The 21,850-nt window shown below is 40.1% G+C and overlaps 1 protein-coding gene across 4 annotated transcripts in view; it reads left to right on the top strand.

The window, feature by feature from the left end:
• Cpeb1 (cytoplasmic polyadenylation element binding protein 1) overlaps positions 1-21,850 on the top strand; it is a 117,699-nt gene that overhangs the window by 46,602 nt on the left and 49,247 nt on the right. The window lies entirely within an intron of this gene.

Raw genomic sequence — 21,850 nt, 5'->3', positions numbered from 1 at the left:
AGTTGCTTTGAGTCTACAATTGCTTCATCTGTTTCTTTTCCTCCTCTTATAGTTTATTTGTTGAGAAAATCCACATTGCCCTGCAGACATAGCTACAGTATACATTTTACTGACTGCTGTTTTCCTATGGGAATACTTAGTATGTTGCTCTACCCTCTGATTTTTCGATGAGCTGATAGTTATATTTAGAGGTTTCAGTAGACTTAGGTTTGACTTTTTGAGAAGAATATTTCATAGATGATACTGGCCACTTCTGTGAAGTGCCAGCAGGCAATGGGGACTTCCATAGATGCATTAATATATACATTAGAAGCTGCCAACAAGTTCCTTATTCTCTCCTTCATTTATTAACTGTCCTGGGGTACTTTAAGTTTTACCAACTGCTTGGTTAACTTTCATATTAGACACTTGGGAAAGGCAATTGAATACTTTGTGAATTTTACTTACTTTTTAATAATACTGAGCTGATTTCTCTAAAACTGACCAGCAGTTGTTTTTTTTTTTTTTTTTTTTTTTTTAGGATATCATAAACTCATAGATTTCATGTGATTGATATGTCTTGAAGGATCATAATTATCCTTTTTTGTTCAGATGGCCCTATTCTTAAAATAGCTGAATCTCTTCATGCCCAGTAGAATTACTACTATTTTTTATTAATGTTTATTTGAGAGAGAGAATATGGGCGCACCAGGGCCTCTAGCCACTGCAAACGAACTCCAAATGTATGTGCCACTGTGTGCATCTGGCTTACATGGGTTCTAGAAAATCAAGCCTGAGTCCTTAGGCTTTGCAGGCAAATGCCTTAACTGCTAAACCATCTCTCCAGCACTACCTACAATTTAAAAAAAAAAAAAAAAAGTTTACAACAATGACTGATCAGAATGTATAAAACTGGAACTCTCACATGTTGCAAATGTGAAATGTTGAAGCTACTTTGGAAAACAGTTTGGCACTATTGAAAAAGTCAAGCAAGTTACCTTATGACCCAGAAATCAACTCATAAATATATATTTTAAGAGAAATAAAAGTACAGACTCAAGGTCTAGGGGTGTAGCTCAGCAATAGGAGTGCTTGCCTAGCACATGTGAAGTACCAGATTTAGTACCCAACATTTCAAAAAAAAAAAAAAGTTATTACAAAACTTCTAATGAATAGATATTTATAGCAGCACTTTCTTTATTTTATTAAGTAGAAACATTGTATGAAGACATCATTTCTCCCTGTCCCCACTCCATTGAGAGCCCCCTTAGTGGGATTGCTGATACTCACTTATGGGGTTGTGGGTTATGAATTGTGAGAGCAGCAGTCAGTCATTTGGGGAGAATCAATGTCTTTGGATATTCCCTCCCACCGTGTGGCTCTTAACATTCTTTTCTCCCCCCTCTTCTGCAAAATTTCATCAGCCTTTGTGGGTGGTGCTCTAAGTCTACATTAGTGGTGAGTGCTCAGCAGATTCTGGGTTTCTGTTTTGGTGCATTTTGAATATCCTCAGTGTCTGTCTTCATCTCCCTGACCCAGGTTGTCAGGCTCGCCATGGAAGCAGCACTCTTGCTCATCTCACCAGTTCTTCTGTAGTTTCACCTGGGCCCTGGCTGCTGTGCTTGGCTTGGTTCATCTCCTGCCAGGGAATCAGCCATCTTGTCCTTGTCTTCTTGATAGACTTTGGTTGTCCTCAGTTTTTGCTGCTTTCTGTAAAAGAAAAACAGATTCTGCAATGGAGAGTGAGATCAGGATAGATTAAAGGAGATAAGTATTATTAATTTAGAGAGATTTTGCTAGGTTTAGCTCACTTTTGGCCAAAGACTAGTGGGAGCTTCTCGTTGGAGTCCATAATCTTTGTCTCCATAAGATGCTGATTTGGTTTCTAGTTAAAGCTAGGGGTTCCTTTCCACCAAGTGGATTTCAAAGCTAATCAAAAAGCCATTGATTACCCACCTAGGCTGTGTATACAGTAATATTTTTAGATGATCTTATGTGTAATTGTGCCCATGAAGATGCACATGTGCTATGGCTTTATGTGGGTTCTGGGGATCTGAACTTTGGTTCTTGTTGCAGTCAGGTTGGCATTGCTGGCAGAAATCACCTGACCAAGAGGAACTTGTGGGGGAAAAGGGCTTATTTTGGCTTACAGACTCGAGGGGAAGCTCGATGATGGCAGGAGAAAAGATAGCATGAGCACAAGGTGGACATCACCCCTTCTGGCCAGCATAAGGTGAACAACAGCAACAGGACAGTTTGTCAAACAGTGGCATGGGGAAACTGGCTATAATACCCATAAGCCTGCCCCCAATACACTATCTCCAGGAGGTGTTAGTTCCCAAGTCTCCATCATTTTGGAATCTAGCATTCAGAACACCTAAGTTTATGGAGGACATTGGAATCAAACCGCCACATTCTGACCCCATAAACTGATAACCATACACAATATATAATATAATGCATTCAGTCCAACTTTAAAAGTCCCCATAGTTCTAGCAACACCAGTGATGTTCAAACATCCCCATAATCCAAGGTCTTTTAACTGAGCCATAATTCCAAAAAATCCCCCAAAACCCATAATGGCACAGAATAAACATTTATACTGCAAAAGATGGCATTGGGCACAACAAAGAAATGTTCAACCAATACAAGATTTAACTGTGAAAACATCAACTCTGTAGCTACCAGTCCAACAACTCTACTGAGTGACAAATCTCCAAGTTCAGTACTTCTGACTAGCAACAAGTCTCTGGAGTTCCAATCCTGCCCCTCCAGCTAGGCTACTCAGAGTCCTGGAAAAAGTCATCTGGGACTGGCAGCTCTCCTTAGCAGTCATCTCCTCCACTGGTTCTCCACTGCCACCCATGGCTCCCTTGGGTCTCCATGCAATACAGCAGACATGTTCCACACTACCCATGGCCATTTCCAAAACACAAGACTATGTTGCAAATTCAGTGACCCTTTCTTTCATGCATTTCTTAATACTCCATAATACCAGGTGGGGTGCCAGTTTGTTCATCCAGGGGGGAATAAAGCAGACTTTGAAGAACAGGACACTCCTTCAGCACTCAGGCCCCTTCAAAGTACTTCATTCTTTCTGTTGTCCCAGTGCAGGTCAGCTGGCCAAATCTCAGTGGTTTTAATCTCTCATATAATTGCAGATGAACAGGCAGCAATTTTGGCCCAAATATATCATTTTTTTCTGTGCCATATTCCTCTGCTCATACCAGTCCATTTCTACACAAAGCAGCCCTGCCCAAGTTCTCAGGATACAGGTGTAACAGCATGTCTTTTACATAAACTGCTTCTAGCCAGTCCGGGGAAAACACTCTCTCATCCTCACAAGCCAGACCTCACAGTCCGTAGTTCTTACTGCATTTCAGGTCTTTCAACTCTGACCAGAATAGTCCATCAAGCTGTACTTATAGCACTGCAAGGCATCTTTTAGGCCACGGTTTCAAATCCTTCCACATTCCTCTTGAAAATCAGCTCCAAAAGGCCAAAGCCACAAAGTCAGGTGTCTAGCAGCAACTCCACTCTCGGTACCAACATTACTATTGTAGTCAGGTTCACATTGCTGGCAGAAATCACCCGACCAAGAGCAGCTTGTGGAAAAAAGGTTTATTTTGGCTTATAGACTAGAGGGGAGGTTCCATGATGGCAGGGAAAAATGATAGCATGAGCAAAAGGTGGACATCATTGGCCAACATAAGTTGGACACTACCAGCAGGAGAGTATGCCAAACACTGGCAAGGGGAAACTGGCTGTAACACCCATAAGCCCACCCCAGCAATGCTCTGCCTCCAGGAGGCATTAATTCCCAAATCTCCATCAGCTGGGAACCTAGCATTCAGAGCACCTAAGTTTATGGGGGACACCAGAATCAAACCACCACAGTTCTCATGCTTGGACATCAAGAGCTTTACTCACTGAACTATCTATCCAGCCTAAAGCAGCCTTATGCATATCCTTCCCAATGTAGAACAGCTCAGATGTCTTAACAGCTGAAGAGTGAATAAACAAAATGTTATTACCATGGAATATTATTCAACAACAAAAGGAATGAGGTCCTGATTAAATGCTATAACACATATACACCTTGAAAATATTATGCTAAGTAAAACAAGCTTTTAAAAAAGCCCACATACTTGGCTCACACCTATAAATCCTAGGATCCAGGCCAAGGCAGGAGGATCACTGTGACTTCAGGCTAGTTCTAAGCTACAGAATGAGTTCTAGGCAACAGTATATTCTGCATGAAGCTTAGTGGAGCAGGCATATATTCTCTTATGAATGAGAAGTTAAGGAGAACAGAGCAGAAAGGCAGAATCAATATAAAGACTAGTGAATGATATACCAAGTTACTCAAGACTTCAAGTTTTTAAAATGTTTATTATTGACAATGTCCATAATTATAGACAATAAGCTGTGATGATTCCCTCCCACCTCCACAACCAAAAGTGAGAGCAGCATTAATATATGGGTATAAATGTCAAGAAAAATGCTTACCAGGCAGTTTGGTGGGTAGGCATTATACCCCTAGGGCTCATGACTAACCCCATCAAAGGCTTTTTGGTATGAGGCATGTATTCCCTCCCCTAGAGTGGGCCTCCAGTCCAATTAGAGAGCTTTTGGTTTCCCCCATAACAGACATGCCACTATTGCACCCATTGACTCATTTGGCCTGGCTGACTAAATTTAGGCTTGCATTGCCCAATGTTGTTTATCTCCACTGGTGATTTCTCTCTCTCCTATGGAACTGCACGCAGTGTAGCTTTTTCTAGCTTTCTATAAGTTGGTCTATACAGAAGGGGTTTCAGCTCAACTCCAGCAAGATTTCTCAGTAACCTTGTAGCCCAAGCATTTGGAGTCTTCAACAATAGGGTCTTATTCCTCGTAGGAAATCAAGAGCCTCAGCAATGCTTTGTAATCGGGGACCTCCCTTGCCAACAACTCACTGGAAGGTATTCCATTCCTGTCCCTGAAAATTTTCTACTAACAATCTGTGGTGTCTGGATGCACCATTGTCAGACTTCAGTTTTGAAGAAGAAAATGTGCTTGTAAAATTTTGCTTTATATTACTTGTGGCAGCATGAATGATAGTGCAGTGTTGCTTTAAATATCATCTGATTTCTTGTTACAGAAAATTATACTTAGTACTATGCAAAAGGACACAGTTTGAAATCGTGGGAGTTGAACAGTTAATAATCACTATGTCTCAATTGGTTAACTTAAGGCTCTCTTTTTAAAAAAATTTTTATTAGCATTTTCCATGATTATAAAAAAAAATCCCATGCTAATTCCCTTCCTCCCCGCCCCAACTTTCCCCTTTGAAATTCCATTCTCCATCATATTACCTCCCCATCACAATCATTGTACTTGCATAATTAAAATATCAACCTATTAAGTACCCTCCTCCCTTCCTTTCTCTTCCCTTTATGTCTCCTTTTTAACTTATTGGCCTCTGCTACTAAGCATTTTCATTTTCACGCAGAAGCCCAATCATCTGTAGCTAGGATCCACATATGAGAGAGAACATGTGGCGCTTGGCTTTCTGGGCCTGGGTTACCTCACTTAGTATAATCCTTTCCAGGTCCATCCATTTTTCTGCAAATTTCATAACTTCATTTTTCTTTACTGCTGAGTAGAACTCCAGTGTATAAATGTGCCACATCTTCATTATCCACTCATCAGTTGAGGGACATTTAGGCTGGTTCCATTTCCCAGCTATTATAAATTGAGCAAGGGCTCTCTTTTTTAAAAGCAGAGTCTCACTCTACCCCAGGCTGGCCCTATCACAGCATCCTCTTACCTCTGCCTCCCATGTGCTGGGATTAAAGGCGTGTTCCACCATGGTCATCTTTTTTTGTTGTTGTTGTTGGATTTTTTAAGATTTTATGTATTTATTTGGCAGAGAGAGAATGGGCATACCAGGCCCTCTAGCTACTGCAAGTGAACTCCAGATGCATGCACCCCCTTGTGTATCTGGCTTATGTGGGTCCATGGGAATCAAACCAGGGTCCTTAGGCTTTGCAGGCAAATGCCTTAACTACTAAGCCATTTCCCCAGCCCTGTTCTTTTTTTTTTTTTTTTTTTTTTATTTTTAGGTAGGGTCTCACTCTAGCCCAAGATGACCTAAAATTCACTATGTATTCTCAGGGTGACCTCAAGCTCATGGCAATCCTCCTAGCTATGCCTCCTGAGTGCTGGGAGTATAGGTGTGTGCCACCGTGCCTGGCTCACTTTTAAATTCTAACGCTCACTATTTTTAGTTGCTTAGTTCTTCCTTGAATAATATCATCTATTTCTATGGCTTCATACACCATCTAGATGCTACTGACTCTCAGATCTCTTTTCTAAAGGCCAGAACTAATTTAAAAATAATTATTTGATCTAGAGGTATGTCAAATTCAGTTTATATACAAAATCAAATTTTGATTTTTCTTTTTTCCTTGAGGCAGGGTCTCACTTTAGCCCAGCCTGACCTGGAACTCACTCTGTATTCCCAGGCTGACCTCAAACTCACTGTGGTCCTCCTACTTCTGCTTTCTGAATGCTGGGATTAAAGGCATGTGCCACCATGCCAGCACAAAATCATTTTTATTTGTTTTTCATAAGGCCTGCTATGCACATGTAAACTTTGAAAGAATTATAGATATTATCCTGATGAACTGGCTTATTTATAACCAGGAAAATGAGATCAAGTTAAGTAAAGTTAAATGACTGCAAAACCAAGGATAGAGTGTAGAATATAAAATATCTAGGAGTACCTATAAATATCTAAAGATTAATGTGCCATTCTGGCTCTTTTAGTGTCTGCCATGACAGTGGCCTAATTTCAGTCTTACTTATTTCTCATCACATTGAGTCATTTTATAAATATGAATCTACCTATTTGTCCCTTGCCATACAACATGGTTAGAACAAGAGCCACAGTTCAGTCTCTTGTGAGCCAGAGTGAAATGATCCAAAGTAGGCAAAGATACTTAGTTGGTTTCCTCTGCTCCTGAATTTAGACAATGGATGGAGGGAGGGAGGGAGGGGGAGAGAGAGAGAAAGAAATTATCTCGCAACCCATTTAAAAGCCCAGCATTTTCTATTTTAATGTATTATTTCATTTTATTTAATAGTGATTTATAGATGGGTATCTAAGTTTCTAAATTTTTGTTATGAACACTGCTACAATAAGTTATTATATGCACATTTTTACTTGCTTGTTTGATTTCTTCACCATGCTTAATTTCTGGCCATACTGTTGAGTAGAGGATGTAGCATTACACTTTTAAAATGTTGAGACAGAGTCTCGTGCAGCCTAGTCTGGCCTCAAATTCATTTTGAAGAAATATTTTTATTTAATTATGTGTGTATGGTAGATGTATGAGTGTACTAGGTTCCCTTCCCACCTCAAGCACATGCAAGATGCATGCACTTTTTCCTTCTGGCTTTATATGTGTGGCTGGGGAATCGAAACTTGGCTAACAAGTTTGTTAACTAGTAACTTTAACCATTGGGCTAGTCCCAGACCAGCCTCAAACTCATAACAGTCCTACCTCTGCCTCCCAAGTGCTGGGATTAAAGGCGTGCGCCACTGCTCTTAGCTTTTTCATTGTTATATCTTTGTGGCGTAGCAATATCCTTATTGAAACATAGTAAGACTCAGGAAGTAAATGAAACTACATAGTAAGACTCAGAAAGTAAATGAAACTTACAAGGGTCAGGAAGTAAACAACTCACAAAGTCTTAGGAGGTTCTTGAAACTTCTAAGATTGACAAGGCCCCTTTCCAAAAGTTATATAAGCAGTAACTTCTGTCAGGAGAGGAGACACTTCAGCCAGCAGAGCTACATGATTTCTGGTGATGGATGCTTCTGTGAGTAATCCCTCACCCATACTCCTTTAACCCAATAAACTCGATGGTTTGCCAATGTCTTTTTAAAAAAAGACCATATACCATATGGTTCCATTTATGTGAATATAGGCAAATCATAGAAAGTAAGTCGGTTAGTGGCTTCCTAGGAATGGGAATAATTGTAGGAAAATAAGAATGGCTACTAGAGAGTTCTTTTTGGCGATGACAGAATGTTCTAAAATTTAATCTTATAATGGGGCTGGAAAGATGGCCCCAGGGTTAAAGACACTTGCTTGCAAAGCCTCAGTATGACAATGGGAGACAAAGCCATGAGAATGAAGCTTGTGGATTATCTAGTTTCCACATGCATGCTATGGCACATGTGCCCATACATACAAAATTAAAACTTAATGTTATACAAGCCAGATGTGGTGGCACACACTTTTAATCCCAGCACTTGTGGGGCAGAGGTAGGAGGATCACTGTGAGTTCAAGGCCACCCTGAGACTACATAGTAAATTCCAGGTCACTGGGGGCTAGAGTGAAACCCTACTTAGAAAAACCAAAAAATAAAAAGTTGAAAAACATAATGTTATCCAACTCTGGATATACTAAAAACCATTGCATTGTTTATTTTGGGGGGGGGGGCAGGGGAATAAAAGCAATTTATTTGCTTGTATGTGCTTTATGTGGGTGGCTTGGGAATTGAACCCAGGCCAGCAGGCTTTGCAAGCAAGTGACTTTAACCACTGAACAATCTTCCCAGCTCTATATATGTATTTGGCAGTGAGGAGAGGTGTTGTTGAGATGGTGTCTCGCTGTGTTTCCAGGCTGATGCAGAATCATAGAGGTTCTCCTACCTCTGCTTCCCAAGTATCTGGGACTACAGGAATGAATTACCACCCCTGACTTTGAATTATATAATTTAAATGGATATAGATGTGACTAAAGAGGAAATAATATTTATAATGCATGGCAGAAGATTAACTTTCTTAAATTACAGGGCTCTTAAAAATGAGACTAACAATCACGCTTTAAAAACACCCATGAAGAGACAGTTCATGATTTGAAATGTACTAATCAAACTGTTCTGGGGGCTGTGAATCCAGATGTGAACAGATTACACAGCGTCTGTTCTCCTGTGGAAAAGCTATGAATAGAATGTGTAACTACAGCAGGGTGGTGGGGAGTAGCACAAATAATAACTTTCGGATTATGCCAAGTAATTTGAAAACTAAACAATAGAATGAATTAGGAATGACTGGGATAGTGGATGAGTGGTTACATCATTTTGGTGCAGAATTCTGGGGTCAGGAGAAAGTCTTCCAGAATTTATGTACCCCAACTTTTGGGTTCTTCCCTAACTTTAATAAAGAATAAAGATGGACTCAAGGATAAATTATGTTACTAAACTTATTTGGGGGAAATCACAAATTGTGGGGTTTATTTAAAGGAGATTGAAGTCAGGAAGGGAGACTAAACATGTGGAAAACACAGCATAGTCTGTGAGATCCATTTAAGGGAAATTGCAGTTTTTAGGGAATAAATACGTGGAAGAGAGTATTTAGGAGCTTGTGTAGGGAGATTAGAAGGAACATCATAGCGTCCACCCTGAGTTTCCCCATGGAAGGAAGTTATAAGGGCAAGTGGTAGTGACTTAAGGAAGAATAGCAGAGAAAATATCAAAGGAGAGTCCAGGAGATTCAGAGAAGAAATAAGTAAGGAAGAGTTACATTCATGGTTAACTCAAGTTTAGAATAATTACACAGGTAATAGGCTTAGAGTTAGAGAAAGCACCATGTGGTACATCCTAAGAGAGTAAGGGAAATATGTAGTAAAACATATATGTACTACCAATATGTAGAAAAACATGTAGTAGATTTAGAGACCTGAGGAAAATCATGTCATGTAATTAAAGTGAGAAGTTACCCCAAACTATAAAGCAGAGGCAAGCAGAGAAACCATCCAGAGGAAGAAGCAATATTCTGTTTCCTGTCACGTGTACCCAAGCAGAAATGAGAGGGAATCCAGAGAGACCTCACACACACCAGAGGGTCTAGTCAAAAGAGAGAGAGGGACCAGAAGGCTGCAGCCTTTATAGCATCAGATTGAGGTATTATAAGGGGAAGACCTGATCGGTATGTAGATTTGGGGGGTGGACCCCAGGGCTAGCCCACCTGGGCCGTTTTATTTAGATAATGTGTTAGACTGTGGACAGCAGGGGTGCTGTAGGTCAGTCTGATTCAAGTTCCATTCCTCTGTCAGGGCAAGGTGGGATTTCCTGGTTCTCTCTGGGCCTCAATTTCTAACTGAAACTGCCATTCAGTTATTTACTTACTTTTGAGATAGGGTCTCACTGTAGCTCAGGCTGACCTGAAATTTCACTATGCAGTCTCAGGGTAGCTTTGAACGATGGTGATTCTCCTACCTCTACCTCCCGAGTGCTGGAATTAAAGGCTTGCGCCACCATACCCGGCTTGAAACTGCCTTTTAAAAACATACCTTTCTCCTATCCTCCTCCAGTTTGAATGTGGGGTGGGAGATAATTTAGGGAACACCTCTATCTGAGAAACTGATATTTAAGCCAAATCCCTGAATGATACGTAGGCAATCATATGAAAACTGGGTTTTCTTTTGTTGTTATTGTTGTTTGTTTGTTTGTTTGTTTGTTTGAGATAGTCTCACTATTTACCTAGCCTGACCTCAGCTCATGATGCTCCTGCCTTAACCTCCCAGTTGCTGAGATTATAAGTGTATCCCACTATGGCCAACTAGAGACTAGTCTTAAACCAGTGAAACAGTATTATAGGCAGAGCAAAACAGCAAGGTCTTGGGTTGGGTTTGGATGGTTAAAGTCATCTATCATTTTGAGGAAAATAATTCCATTTTCTTTTCAAAATGAATAGCATTGTGACAAATGTCTCTATAATCAAATCTGTCTTAACATTTATGAATATTTTGGAGATATTTAAAGAGAAGAGAAGTACTGCTGAAGTCCTCCTGCATAGTGAGTACTCTACCACAGAACCAAGCCCTAGCCCTAGGAGAGAATCTTACAATGCATTTACTATGTTGAACAGTTTTCTTGGGGTTTTTGGTTTTATTTTGTTGTTTTTTTAATATTTCTATTTATTTATTTATTTATTAGAGAGAGAGAGAGAGAATGGGCACACCAGGGCTTCCAGCCACTGCAGACACAGGTGCATGTGCCATCTTGTGCATCTGGCTTACGTGGGTCCTGGGGAATTGAACCACAGTCCTTTGGCTTTGCAGGAAAGCCTTAACTGCTAAGCCATCTCTCCAGCCCTTGTTTTGTTTTTGATGTAGAGTCTTACTCTAGCCCAGGCTGACCTAGAAGTCACTGTGTGGTCTCAGGGTGGTCTTGAACTCACAGGGATCCCCCTACCTCTGCTTTACAAGTGCTGGAATTAAAAGCATGTGCCTCCATATCTGGCCAATATTTACATTTTTATTCATTTATTTGAGAGGGAGGGAGGGAGAGAATGGGCATGGAAGGGCCTTTAGCCACTGCAAACAAACACCAGACTCATGCACCGATCTCGTTAATCTGTTTTACATGGGTACTGGGTTATCAAACCTAGGTTCTTTGGCTTTTGCAGGCAAGCACCTTAGCCACTAAGCCATCTCTCTAGCCCCCAGCTAATATTTTTAAACTCAAGATTTATGGAAATAGCCCTTTTTTGCATGGTTTGATAAAGGAGAATTATCATTTTGATTCCTGCTTATTTGTTTGTATTTATTTGACAGATTGGGTGCCCAGAGCCTCCAGCTGCTGCAAACAAACTCCAGATGCATGCATCACTATTCATCTCGCTTTACATGGGTACTGGGAAATTGAACCCTTGTCATTAGGCTTTGCAGGCAAGCACCTTAACCACTGAACCACCTCTCCAGCCCCTCACTCCATTTATAAGTGGAAGAACTTAATTTTTTATTGTTTATTTCAAAGTAGTGTCTCACGCTAGCCCAGGCTAACATGGAACTCACTCTGTAATCCCAAGCTGGCCTTGCACTAATAGCAATCCTCCTAACTCTGCCTCCCAAGTAGTGGGACCAAAGGTGTGCTCCACCACACCCGGCTTATTTTATTTGGGGTGGTTGCTGTAGAGATGGTTTAGCAGTTAAGGCATGTGCCTGCAAAGCCTAAGGACCCAGGTTCGATTCTTCAGGTCCCTTGTAAGCCAGATGCACAAAGTGGTGCATGCATCTGGAGTTTGTTTCCAGTGGTTGGAGACCCTGGCACACCCATTCTCTCTCTCTCTCCCTCTCTCTGTCCCAAATAAATAAATACCTTTTTTTTTTTACATGTTCTTTTTTTTTTAATATTTATTTGAGAGAGGGAGAGAAAAAGAGGCAGAGAGAGAGCTGGAGGGATGGCTTAGCAGTTGGAGCATTTGCCTGCAAAGCCGAAGGTCCCAGGTTCGATTCCCTAGGATCCACATAAGCAGGATGCACATGGTGGCGCATGCGTCTAGAGGTCGTTTCCATTGGCTGGAGGCCCTGGAAACCCATTCTCACTGTCTGACTTTCTGCCTGTCTCTCTCTCTAATAAAACTTTAAAAAAAAATAAAGGCAAAGAGAGAGAATATGAGCACAGCAGGGCCTCTAGCCACTGAAAATAAAATCCAAACACATGCACCACCTTGTGGGTACTGGGGAATTGAACCTGGGACCTTATACTTCCACTAAGCTGTCCCTCCAGCCCTATTTTTGGCATTTTCAAATACAGTTTGTTTTTACTGATTCTCATTCTCCCTCCTACTTCTCTTCCCCCTCTTTACCCTCCACACTGTTTTCCTTCCTTCTGTTTACATATCAAATGTATCCTTTTGCCTCACCCCCCCCCCTTTCAGGTCACATCTTTTTGTTTGTTTATTTTTCAAGTAAGGGTTTCACTCTAGCCCAGGCTGACCTGGAATTCACTATGTAGTCTCACGGTTGTCTTGAACTCATGGTGATCCTCCTACCTGTGTTTTTTTCATGATCCTGTCTTTATAGGTTTTATCCACTTTTGTTCCCCATATATACATACTTAAAGATGTTACAAAATAAGACCTACATATGGTTTTGATCTTTCTGAGTTTGAGGCACTTCATTAATATGATTCTATCTAGATCCATCCATTTTCCTACAAATTTCATTTTTCTGTACTGCTGATAAAATTCCATTTCCATTTTCAATATCCATTTATGTGTTCCTGGGAATCTGGGCCATTTCCAGCTATTAGCTATTGTAAGCTGTAAACACGACTCTGTAGGGGTGTGGAACCCTTACTGTATATGCCCAGGAGTGGTATGACTGGCTATATAGGAGGTCTACTTCTAACTTCTTGAGAAACCTCCATGCTGATTTCCATAATGGCTATACTAGTTTGCACTCCCGCCAACAGTGGGTAAGAGTTCCTCTTCCCCACAGCCTCATACTTACCCAACATTTGTTGACTCTTTTCTTGATGATAGCCATTCTGACTAGAGTAAGATGATTTCTCATAGTTGTTTTGATTTGCATTTCTCTGATGGCTAGAAGTCATCACCAAAGCAAACAGATCACCCACATAATGAGAGAAAAATTTTGCCACCTGTGCTTCAGGCAGGGGCCTAATAACCAGAGTTTACAAAGAACTATAAAAAGCAAACAGCAAAAAAATACTAATTTGCCAATCACCAAATAGTTTAATTAAATGGACAGTTCTCAAAAGAAGAAACAAATTTTTTTATAATCATGGAAAATGCTAATAAAAATTTAAAAAAAAATAAAGAAGAAGAAACACAAATGGCCAACAAGTACTTAAAATGTTTTCTAGGAGGCAGAGGTAGGAGGATGGCTGTGAGTTTGAGGCCAGCCTGGGACTATACAGAGTAAGTCCCAGGTCAGCCTGGGCTAGAGTGAGACCCTGCCTAGAAAACCAAAACAAAAAATGAAAAAGATGGCTGGAAAAATGGCTCAGCAGTTAAGGCACTTGCTTATAAGGCCTGAAGGCTTAGGTTCAATTCCTCAGTACCCATACAAAACCAGATTCAAAAAGTGGTAGGTGCATCTGGAGTTCATTGGCAGTGGCAGGAGGCCCAGGTGGTCTCATAACATATTCTCTCGCTTTCTCCTTTCCAATAAATAAATAAATATATATATATTTCAAAAAAGTCAGGGCTGGTTGGGCATGGTGGCTTACACCTTTAATCCCAGTACTGGGGAGACAGTCCAAATGGATTACAGACCTTAACATCAGACCAGTAACTCTAAAACTGCTGGAGGAAAAAGTAGGGGAAACCCTTCAACATATTGGTCTTGGCAAAGACTTCCTGAATACAACCCCACTTGCTCAGGCAATAAAACCACACATTAATCACTGGGACCTCATGAAATTACAGACTTTGCACTGCAAAGGACACTGAATAAAGCAAAGAGGCAACCTACAGAATGGGAAAAAATCTTCGCCAGCTATATATCTGATAGAGGATTAATATCTAGGATATGCAAAGAACTCAAAAAGTTAACTAATAAGGAATCACACAAGCCAATCAAAAAATGGGCTATGGAGCTAAATAGAAAGCTCTCAAAGGAAGAAATACGAATGGCATGTAAGCATCTAAAAAAATGTTCTACATCACTAGTCATCAGGAAAATGCAGATTAAAACTACATTGAGATTCCATCTCACTCCTGTCAGATTGGCCACCATCATGAAAACAAATGATCATAAATGTTGGTGGGGATGTGGAAAAAGAGGAACCCTTCTACACTGCTGGTGGGAATGCCATCTGGTCCAGCCATTGTGGAAATCAGTGTGGAGGTTCCTAAAACAGCTAGAGATTGATCTACCATATGACCCAGCTATAGCACTCCTAGGCATATATCTGAAGGACTCATCTCATTTCCTTAGAAGTACGTGCTCAACCATGTTTATTGCTGCTCAATTTATAATAGCTGGGAAATGGAACCAGCCTAGATGTCCCTCAACTGATGAGTGGATAATGAAGATGTGGCACATTTATACAATAGAGTTCTACTCAGCGGTAAAGAAAAGTGAAGTTATAAAATTTGCAGAAAAATGGATGGACCTGGAAAGGATTATACTAAGTGAGGTAACCCAGGCCCAGAAAGCCAAGCGCCACATGTTCTCCCTCATATGTGGATCCTAGCTACAGATGATTGGGCTTCTGCGTGAGAAGGAAAATACTTAATAGCAGAGTCCAATAAGTTAAAGAGGAGATATAAAGGTAAGAGAAAGGGAGGGAGGAGGGTACTTAATAGGTTGATATTGTATATATGTAAGTAGAATGATTGAGATGGGGAGGGGATATGATGGAGAATGGAATTTCAAAGGGGAAAGTGGGGGGAGAGGGAGGGTATTACCATGGGATTTTTTTTATAATCATGGAAAATGTTAATAAAAATTGAGGAAAAAATAAAATGTGAAACAAAACAAAAATGAAATAAATAAAAATATAACCCAGAGAAAAATAATTGGTTTAGTAAAGCCAATATTACTAGGGGCTTCTATAAATAATACTGTGGCTTAAGGTACTTCAAATCTTATCTAGTGCATAGAAAAAGTAATTAAATAATTTAGGGATATTCATTTTGGGGGTATTCATTTTTCACATGTATGTGCGATTAGAATTTGTTGAAGAAAAGAGGGTACATAATGTAAAACTGAAAGCTTATAGCTACTGACTGTTTTTATTCTGTTTGGGGAAAAAAGTTTTAACCATTTATTTGATAATCAAGGACATTGTAAATTAAATTAACAAGATAACTGAAAAAAACATTTTTCCTGGGGAAAGTTTAACCATCATTATACTTTAGGGTAGGACTCCTTCATGTACTTTTATGATGTCATGTCTCTTCCTAACACTTAACTCATGTTTTAGCTTATCATTTGTATGATTTTCTTTGTTTCTCCTGCTAGCCTGTAAATCCACATAAGCAAGAGCTTCAGATGTTTTTCCTCTACCCTGTTTCCTTCCTAATGCCAAACAGAAGACTCGCTCAATTTTTTTTTTAACCTGTCACATCGGCAGAACTTAAAAGTTGGATAGGAGCTATTTTGGAAAAGATGCATTAAAAAATGGTAGAAAAGGAGTATCCCTTACGTGGTTAACTCAGTGATAAGTAGAATTTAGGATGAACTATTGTAAAGATAGGAAAGTGAACTTTTCTCCTTGATAAATATTTGTATATTGCTTTAATTTGTTTTAACAAAATGAAGCTTAATAAAATTTTTCAAAGGGCATGAGGAAGAAGGACATGGCTAGCTTTTAACTAGAACTGAGCACTAGCAGTGTGACCTTGGTTAAAAAGGCTCTACTTCTTTTGAGGCTAGTTCTGTGACATAGTTATGATGTCTTCCTTCTCCATGGAGTTGTTTTGAAAATCATGGTGATGATTATAAGTTGCCTCATTCCTCTTAGACATAAAAATAAGTTTTCTTTTATTCTCACTATAAAAGTAAAAACTGATGTTTCATTCCATGTCTAAAAGCCTTGATCTTCATGGTATCATCCCCATCTGCTGAGTGACAGAGCTCTGCCACCAAGTGCACACTTGATTGTGTCTTCTCACAGTCAGAAATAATTTCATTTGCGTGTGTGTGCTGAATTTCAAATGTAGATAGATACTTTACCTGTTTTTTGGCTGGGAGAGGGGGGCTCAAGGTAGTGTTTCGCTCTAGCCCAGGCTGACCTGGAATTCACTATGTAGTCTCAGGCTGGCCTTGAACTCACAGTGATCCTCTTACCAAGTGTTGGGATTAAAGGCATGCACCACCACACCGGGCCTTTACCTCTTTTTTGTTTTGTTTGGCTAGACTGGTTGGCCAGTGATTGCCCAGGAAATCCTTCTGTCTCTGTTTCCCCAGTGCTGGTATTACATGTGCTGCTCACCACCACGTCCAGCTTTTTTACATGGTTGCTCTGGATCAAACTAAGGCAATCCTGCTTGTAAGACAAGCACTTTACCAATTGAGCTATCTCCCCCTCCAGAGTTGTTCCCAATTTTAATGCTCCATAACTTACTGTATTTTTAAAATATTTTATTTCTGTGCAAGTAGAGAGAGAATGGGTATACCAGGGCCTCCAGCTGCTGCAAACTCCAGATGCATGCACCTCTTTGTGCATCTGGCTTTATGTGGCTACTAGGGAATTGAACCTGGGTCAATTAGGCTTTGAAGGCAAGCACTTTAATTGCTGAACCATCTCTCCAGTCCCAACTAACTGTATTTTTGGAAAAGATCTAACTACATTCCTAGAGAGTTTAAAAAAAAATATTCCAACTAAGAAGAAACCAGATATAAACCATCCAGGACAAGACACACAATGAGTATAAAACAAGAATAACTTTTTCAGATTTTTTTTTTTTTTTGAGGTAGGGTCAGGCTGTAGACCAGGCTGACCTGGAACTCACTGTATAGTCTCAGGGTGGTCTTGAACTCCGTGATCATCCTACCTCTGCCTCCCATGTGCTGGGATTAAAGGCATGAGCTACCACACCTAGCCAAGAAGAGCTTTTTCTCATACTAATAGTAGCAGCTGGAAGTTTAAATGAAAAGATATTCTGTGCTCCTTAGCAACCTTGTGAAATAAATATAAATTGGATAAGAAACAAGTTGTCTTGGAGAAACCTAGAAAATTACCTTGAAATGAAGATTTTAATGAGTGGAGAAACCTTCTTAGATGGTAAGAGTTACTCTTGTAATCCCCATAACATAGACTCTGGAGTCATAATAATTGGGATCAGATCCAGTTATTGAATGTTTCAACTACAATCCTGGCATGGTGCTGTATTCACCCCCCTCCCAATTAGTCTCAGCTCAGATGTTAGATTAGTGGATCCTCAAGGCATATGTATGGAAACTTTTTCCTTATGTTGCTGAATGGTCAACTGAGAGACTGTAAATGTCATGTAATGCTGCTGAGAGGCATTCTTGAGTGGCAGATAAGTGAATGGGCATCTAAGATTTCAAAAGGCAGTATGTTGATCCAAATTGATTATGGGTGACAACTAAGGGCATCTAAGAAGGATGTTCCTTCTCTCTGGCAATGTTTCTGTTCTACATTGTCTTAGCACTGAGCTTTATTTCAGCAGATGATCCTAATAATAAAAAACAGGAGTAATGAGCCTAAAACTCTCTAGTCAACAAGTTTTAGCCATATAAAGAGCTTTTAGCTCATTACTTAGCGCGTGCCTTTAATCCTAGCACTTGGGAGGCAGAAGTAGGAAAATCACCATGAGTTTGAGGCCACCCTGACTATATAGTGAATTCCAGGTCAGCCTGGACTAGAATGAAAGCCTACTTTGAAAAACAAAAACAAAAAATGTGGGAGGGGTGTGTGACTTACGACCAACCAAGTAGTGACTATGTGTAGGTAAGAGTCTCTGGGACAAAATGTATACTCACCTAGTATCAGATGACAAAATCTCAAGTAAAAGGACCAGAATTCAAAAGACCACCTGGTCAAATCCTGCCTTATTAGAAAGCAAACAAGGCCCAAAGTGGGGTACAAGCTAACTAAAAACTGGCCTTAAATTAGCAAGCTTCCTTTTTGCTATCTTCAAGGAAGTAAAATTGTTACCTTCAAAAATAGTAAGTTGGGCTGGAAAGATGACTTAGCGGTTAAGGCTCTTGCCTGCAAAGCATAAGGCCCCATGTAAACTAGATGTACAAGGTGGCACATGAGTATGGAGTCCATTTGCAGTGGCTAGAGGCCCTGATGTGCCCATTCTCATTCTCATATTCATTCTGTCTCTGTCTCTATCTAAATAAATAAAATAATAACAGCAAGGCATGGTGGTGCACGCCTTTAATCCCAACACTTGGGAGGCAGAGGTAGGAGAATCACTGTGAGTTCAAGGCCATCCTGAGACTACATAGTGAATTCAAGGTCAGCCTAAGCTAGAGTGAGACCCTACCTCAGAAGACCAAAATAAATAAATAAAGTAATAAGTGCATACATATGAAAGTGAAATCTTGGAAACACCAGAATGTAAAATCAACTTTTTGCAGGATAAGTGGAGAATTGTGGGGAGAGTAGGGGGAGGGGAAAAACTGGTGTTAAGAATTGAATTCCTAGTGAAATGGGATGGTTTCATTACAAAGCTTCATGAAGACCTAAGTAGAGAAAAGAAAATCCAGTGATAGCTTATTGTAAACAGGTCTGAATGGACATAAGGGAGTATAGACCTGGACCTAGGAAGCATCCCAGAGTAGCAAATAGAGGAGTATTTTGGTCCCTGGATTTTTTGGACCAATAGGTCAAGATTTGGATTCTGCTTGTACCCCACTTTGGGCCTTGTTTGCTTTCTAATAAGGCAGGATTTGACCAGGTGGTCTTTTGAATTCTGGTCCTTTTACTTGAGATTTTGTCATCTGATACTAGGTGAGTATACATTTTGTCCCAGAGACTCTTACCTACACATAGTCACTACTTGGTTGGCCAATACTTGTTAGTGGCCTGAATGACTCTTAATTACAAATGAGCAAACCAAAGAGAATTTACTTTACAGAAGTCTCCTGATACATAGTCTTCAAACTAGAAAGGAGCTACAGAAAAGCTAGAGATACTGAATCTAATTTTTTCAGGACTGTTTTTTTTTTTTTCTGTACTTCCCAATGTGGGCTTAATTTTCTTTTGCAGATTTGCCTGCTGTCTGAAAAATGGGATGTACTTGTACCCACTAGCATTACAAGCAGTCAGAAGAGGACTCTTTTTCCATATATATATTTAGAAAAAAATTGAAGGAAGAAATCTGTACTAGTTTTGTTTGTGTTATGCTCATATTGAAAACAATCTCTGTAGTTATGGGAATGGTTTCTCTGTCTTGGATATGGTGTCTTCCAAAGGTTTTATGGACTAGAAGCTTGGTCCTTAGTGTATTAATATAAAGATATGGCAGGATTTTTTTTCTCTCTCCCTCTCTTCTTATTCCTACCTTTTCTCCTTCCTTCCCTTTCTTCCCTCCTCCTTCCTTCCTTTTTCTTTGTCTTTTGGGATAGGGTCTTCCATGTACACATAGCTCAGGCTGGCCTTGAACAAGCCATGTAGCTGAGAATAATTTTGAACTCCTGATGCTCTTCTGCCTCCTGAGTGCTGAGAGGTAACTCATTATATCTGGCTTGAAGTAGAAGGATCTTTAAAAGATGGGTCCTTACAGCTGGCCGTGGTGGTGCACGCCTTTAATCCCAGCACTCAGGAGGCAGAGGTAGGAGGATCACTGTAGTTCGAGGTCACCCTGAGACTACATAGTGAATTCCAGGTCAGCCTGAGCCAGAGTGAGACCCTACCTCGAACCCCCCCCTAAAAAAAAGATGGGTCATTGGAAATGATCATTAGGTTTATAGAAGACATGGCTTCTAGAAGAGATTAAGGAAGTCCTTATGGAACCCTGAATTAATTCTGAGAAGGTTGTTAAAAGTCTACCCCTTCTTTGCTCTAGTTCACAACTTTGTGACATGTTCTTTCCTTTCTATACTTTTACACCATGATAGGATTCACCGAGAGGTCTCATAAGAGCCAAGCCACTGCCGTGTCTTTGAACCACCAGAACTGTGAGCTAAATAAACCTCTTTCCTTTATAAAGTAATTAGCCTCAAGAATTTCATTACAGTAACAACAAAATGGACTAGTATGTCCACCTATGACCAGTGAGGTAGAATCTTCACAAATGTGCTATGTGCCTTTTGACCACTTGAATGGTATAAGGAAGAAAAGTTCAACAAAAAACAAGCATGGGGGAGATTATTTTCAACATGATCTTGGAGACTTATGAATGACATTCTAAGTATCTTCAAATGGTGACATACAACCTATTGGTTTTTAAAAACATACCCCTTCAATTAGCTACCAATTAATATCCATTAGGATGGACATTATAAATCATTAAGAACCTCATAAGGTAAATAGTTGACAAAAATGTGTGGAAATTGGAACACTTGTCCATTGCTGCTGGGCTTATAATATGCTTGCAGTTACTGCAGAGAATAGTATGGTTCTGGCTTTAACACTAAACAGAATCACCACATCATCCAGCTTCTAGGTGTATGCTGCAGAGAATTGAAAGCAGGGAATTGAACATAACATTTGTACATAAATATGCATCATAGCACTATTCATGATAGCCAAAGGGTGGAATAAGTGACCACCTGCAGATGAATGGCTAGCAAAAGGTAATAGTCACACGGTGAATATTATCAGCCTTAAAAAAGAAAGGCATTAGTTATTAAGAGTGGGAACCAGAGATAGCGTCCTGCTGCTGCATATAAATTCCAGATTCATGCAGCACTTTGTGCATCTGGCTTTGGGTACTGAGGAATTGAACCTGAGTTATCAGGCTTTGGAAGCAAGCACTTTTACTTGCTGAGCCATCTCCCCAGCCCAAGAAAAGCAGTTCTTTAAAAAATTATTTTACTTATTTGGGAGAGGGGCAGAGAGAGAGCATGCGCACACACAGGGGCCGTGCAAACAAACTCCAGACGCATGCATCACCATGTGCATCTGGTTTACATGGGTCCTGGGGAATCAAACCCAGCTCCTTAGGCTTTGCAGGCAAGTGCTTTAACCACTAAACAATCTCTCCAACATGAAAGGCATTTAAAAATATTTTAATATTTTTCTTTATTATTGACAGCTTTGATAATTACAAGCAATAAACCATAATTCCCTTCCCACTTTCCCCTTCACAACTCTACTCTCCTTCATATCCCCTCCCCTTCTCCATCAGGCTCTTTTATTTTGATATCATCATCTGTTCCTCCTATTATACTGGTCTTCCAGGCGTTGCAAGGTCATGGATATCCAGACCATTTTGTGTCTGGAAGAATGTATTGTAAAGAGCCTTATCCTTCTTTTGGCTCTTACATTCTTTCTGCAACCTCTTCTGCAATGGACCCTGAGCCTTGGAAGATGTGATAGAGATGTTTCAGTGCTGAGCACTCCTCTTGTTACTTTTTCTCAGCACTATGGTATCTTTTGAATCATCCCCAGAGGTCACCATCATCTGAAAAGAGA

Source organism: Jaculus jaculus, chromosome 3 (genome assembly GCF_020740685.1).
Source record: "Jaculus jaculus isolate mJacJac1 chromosome 3, mJacJac1.mat.Y.cur, whole genome shotgun sequence".
Lineage (NCBI taxonomy): Eukaryota > Metazoa > Chordata > Mammalia > Rodentia > Dipodidae > Jaculus > Jaculus jaculus.
The sequence above is the reverse complement of the archived record's forward strand: the minus strand, read 5'-3'. Positions and strand labels throughout refer to the sequence as shown.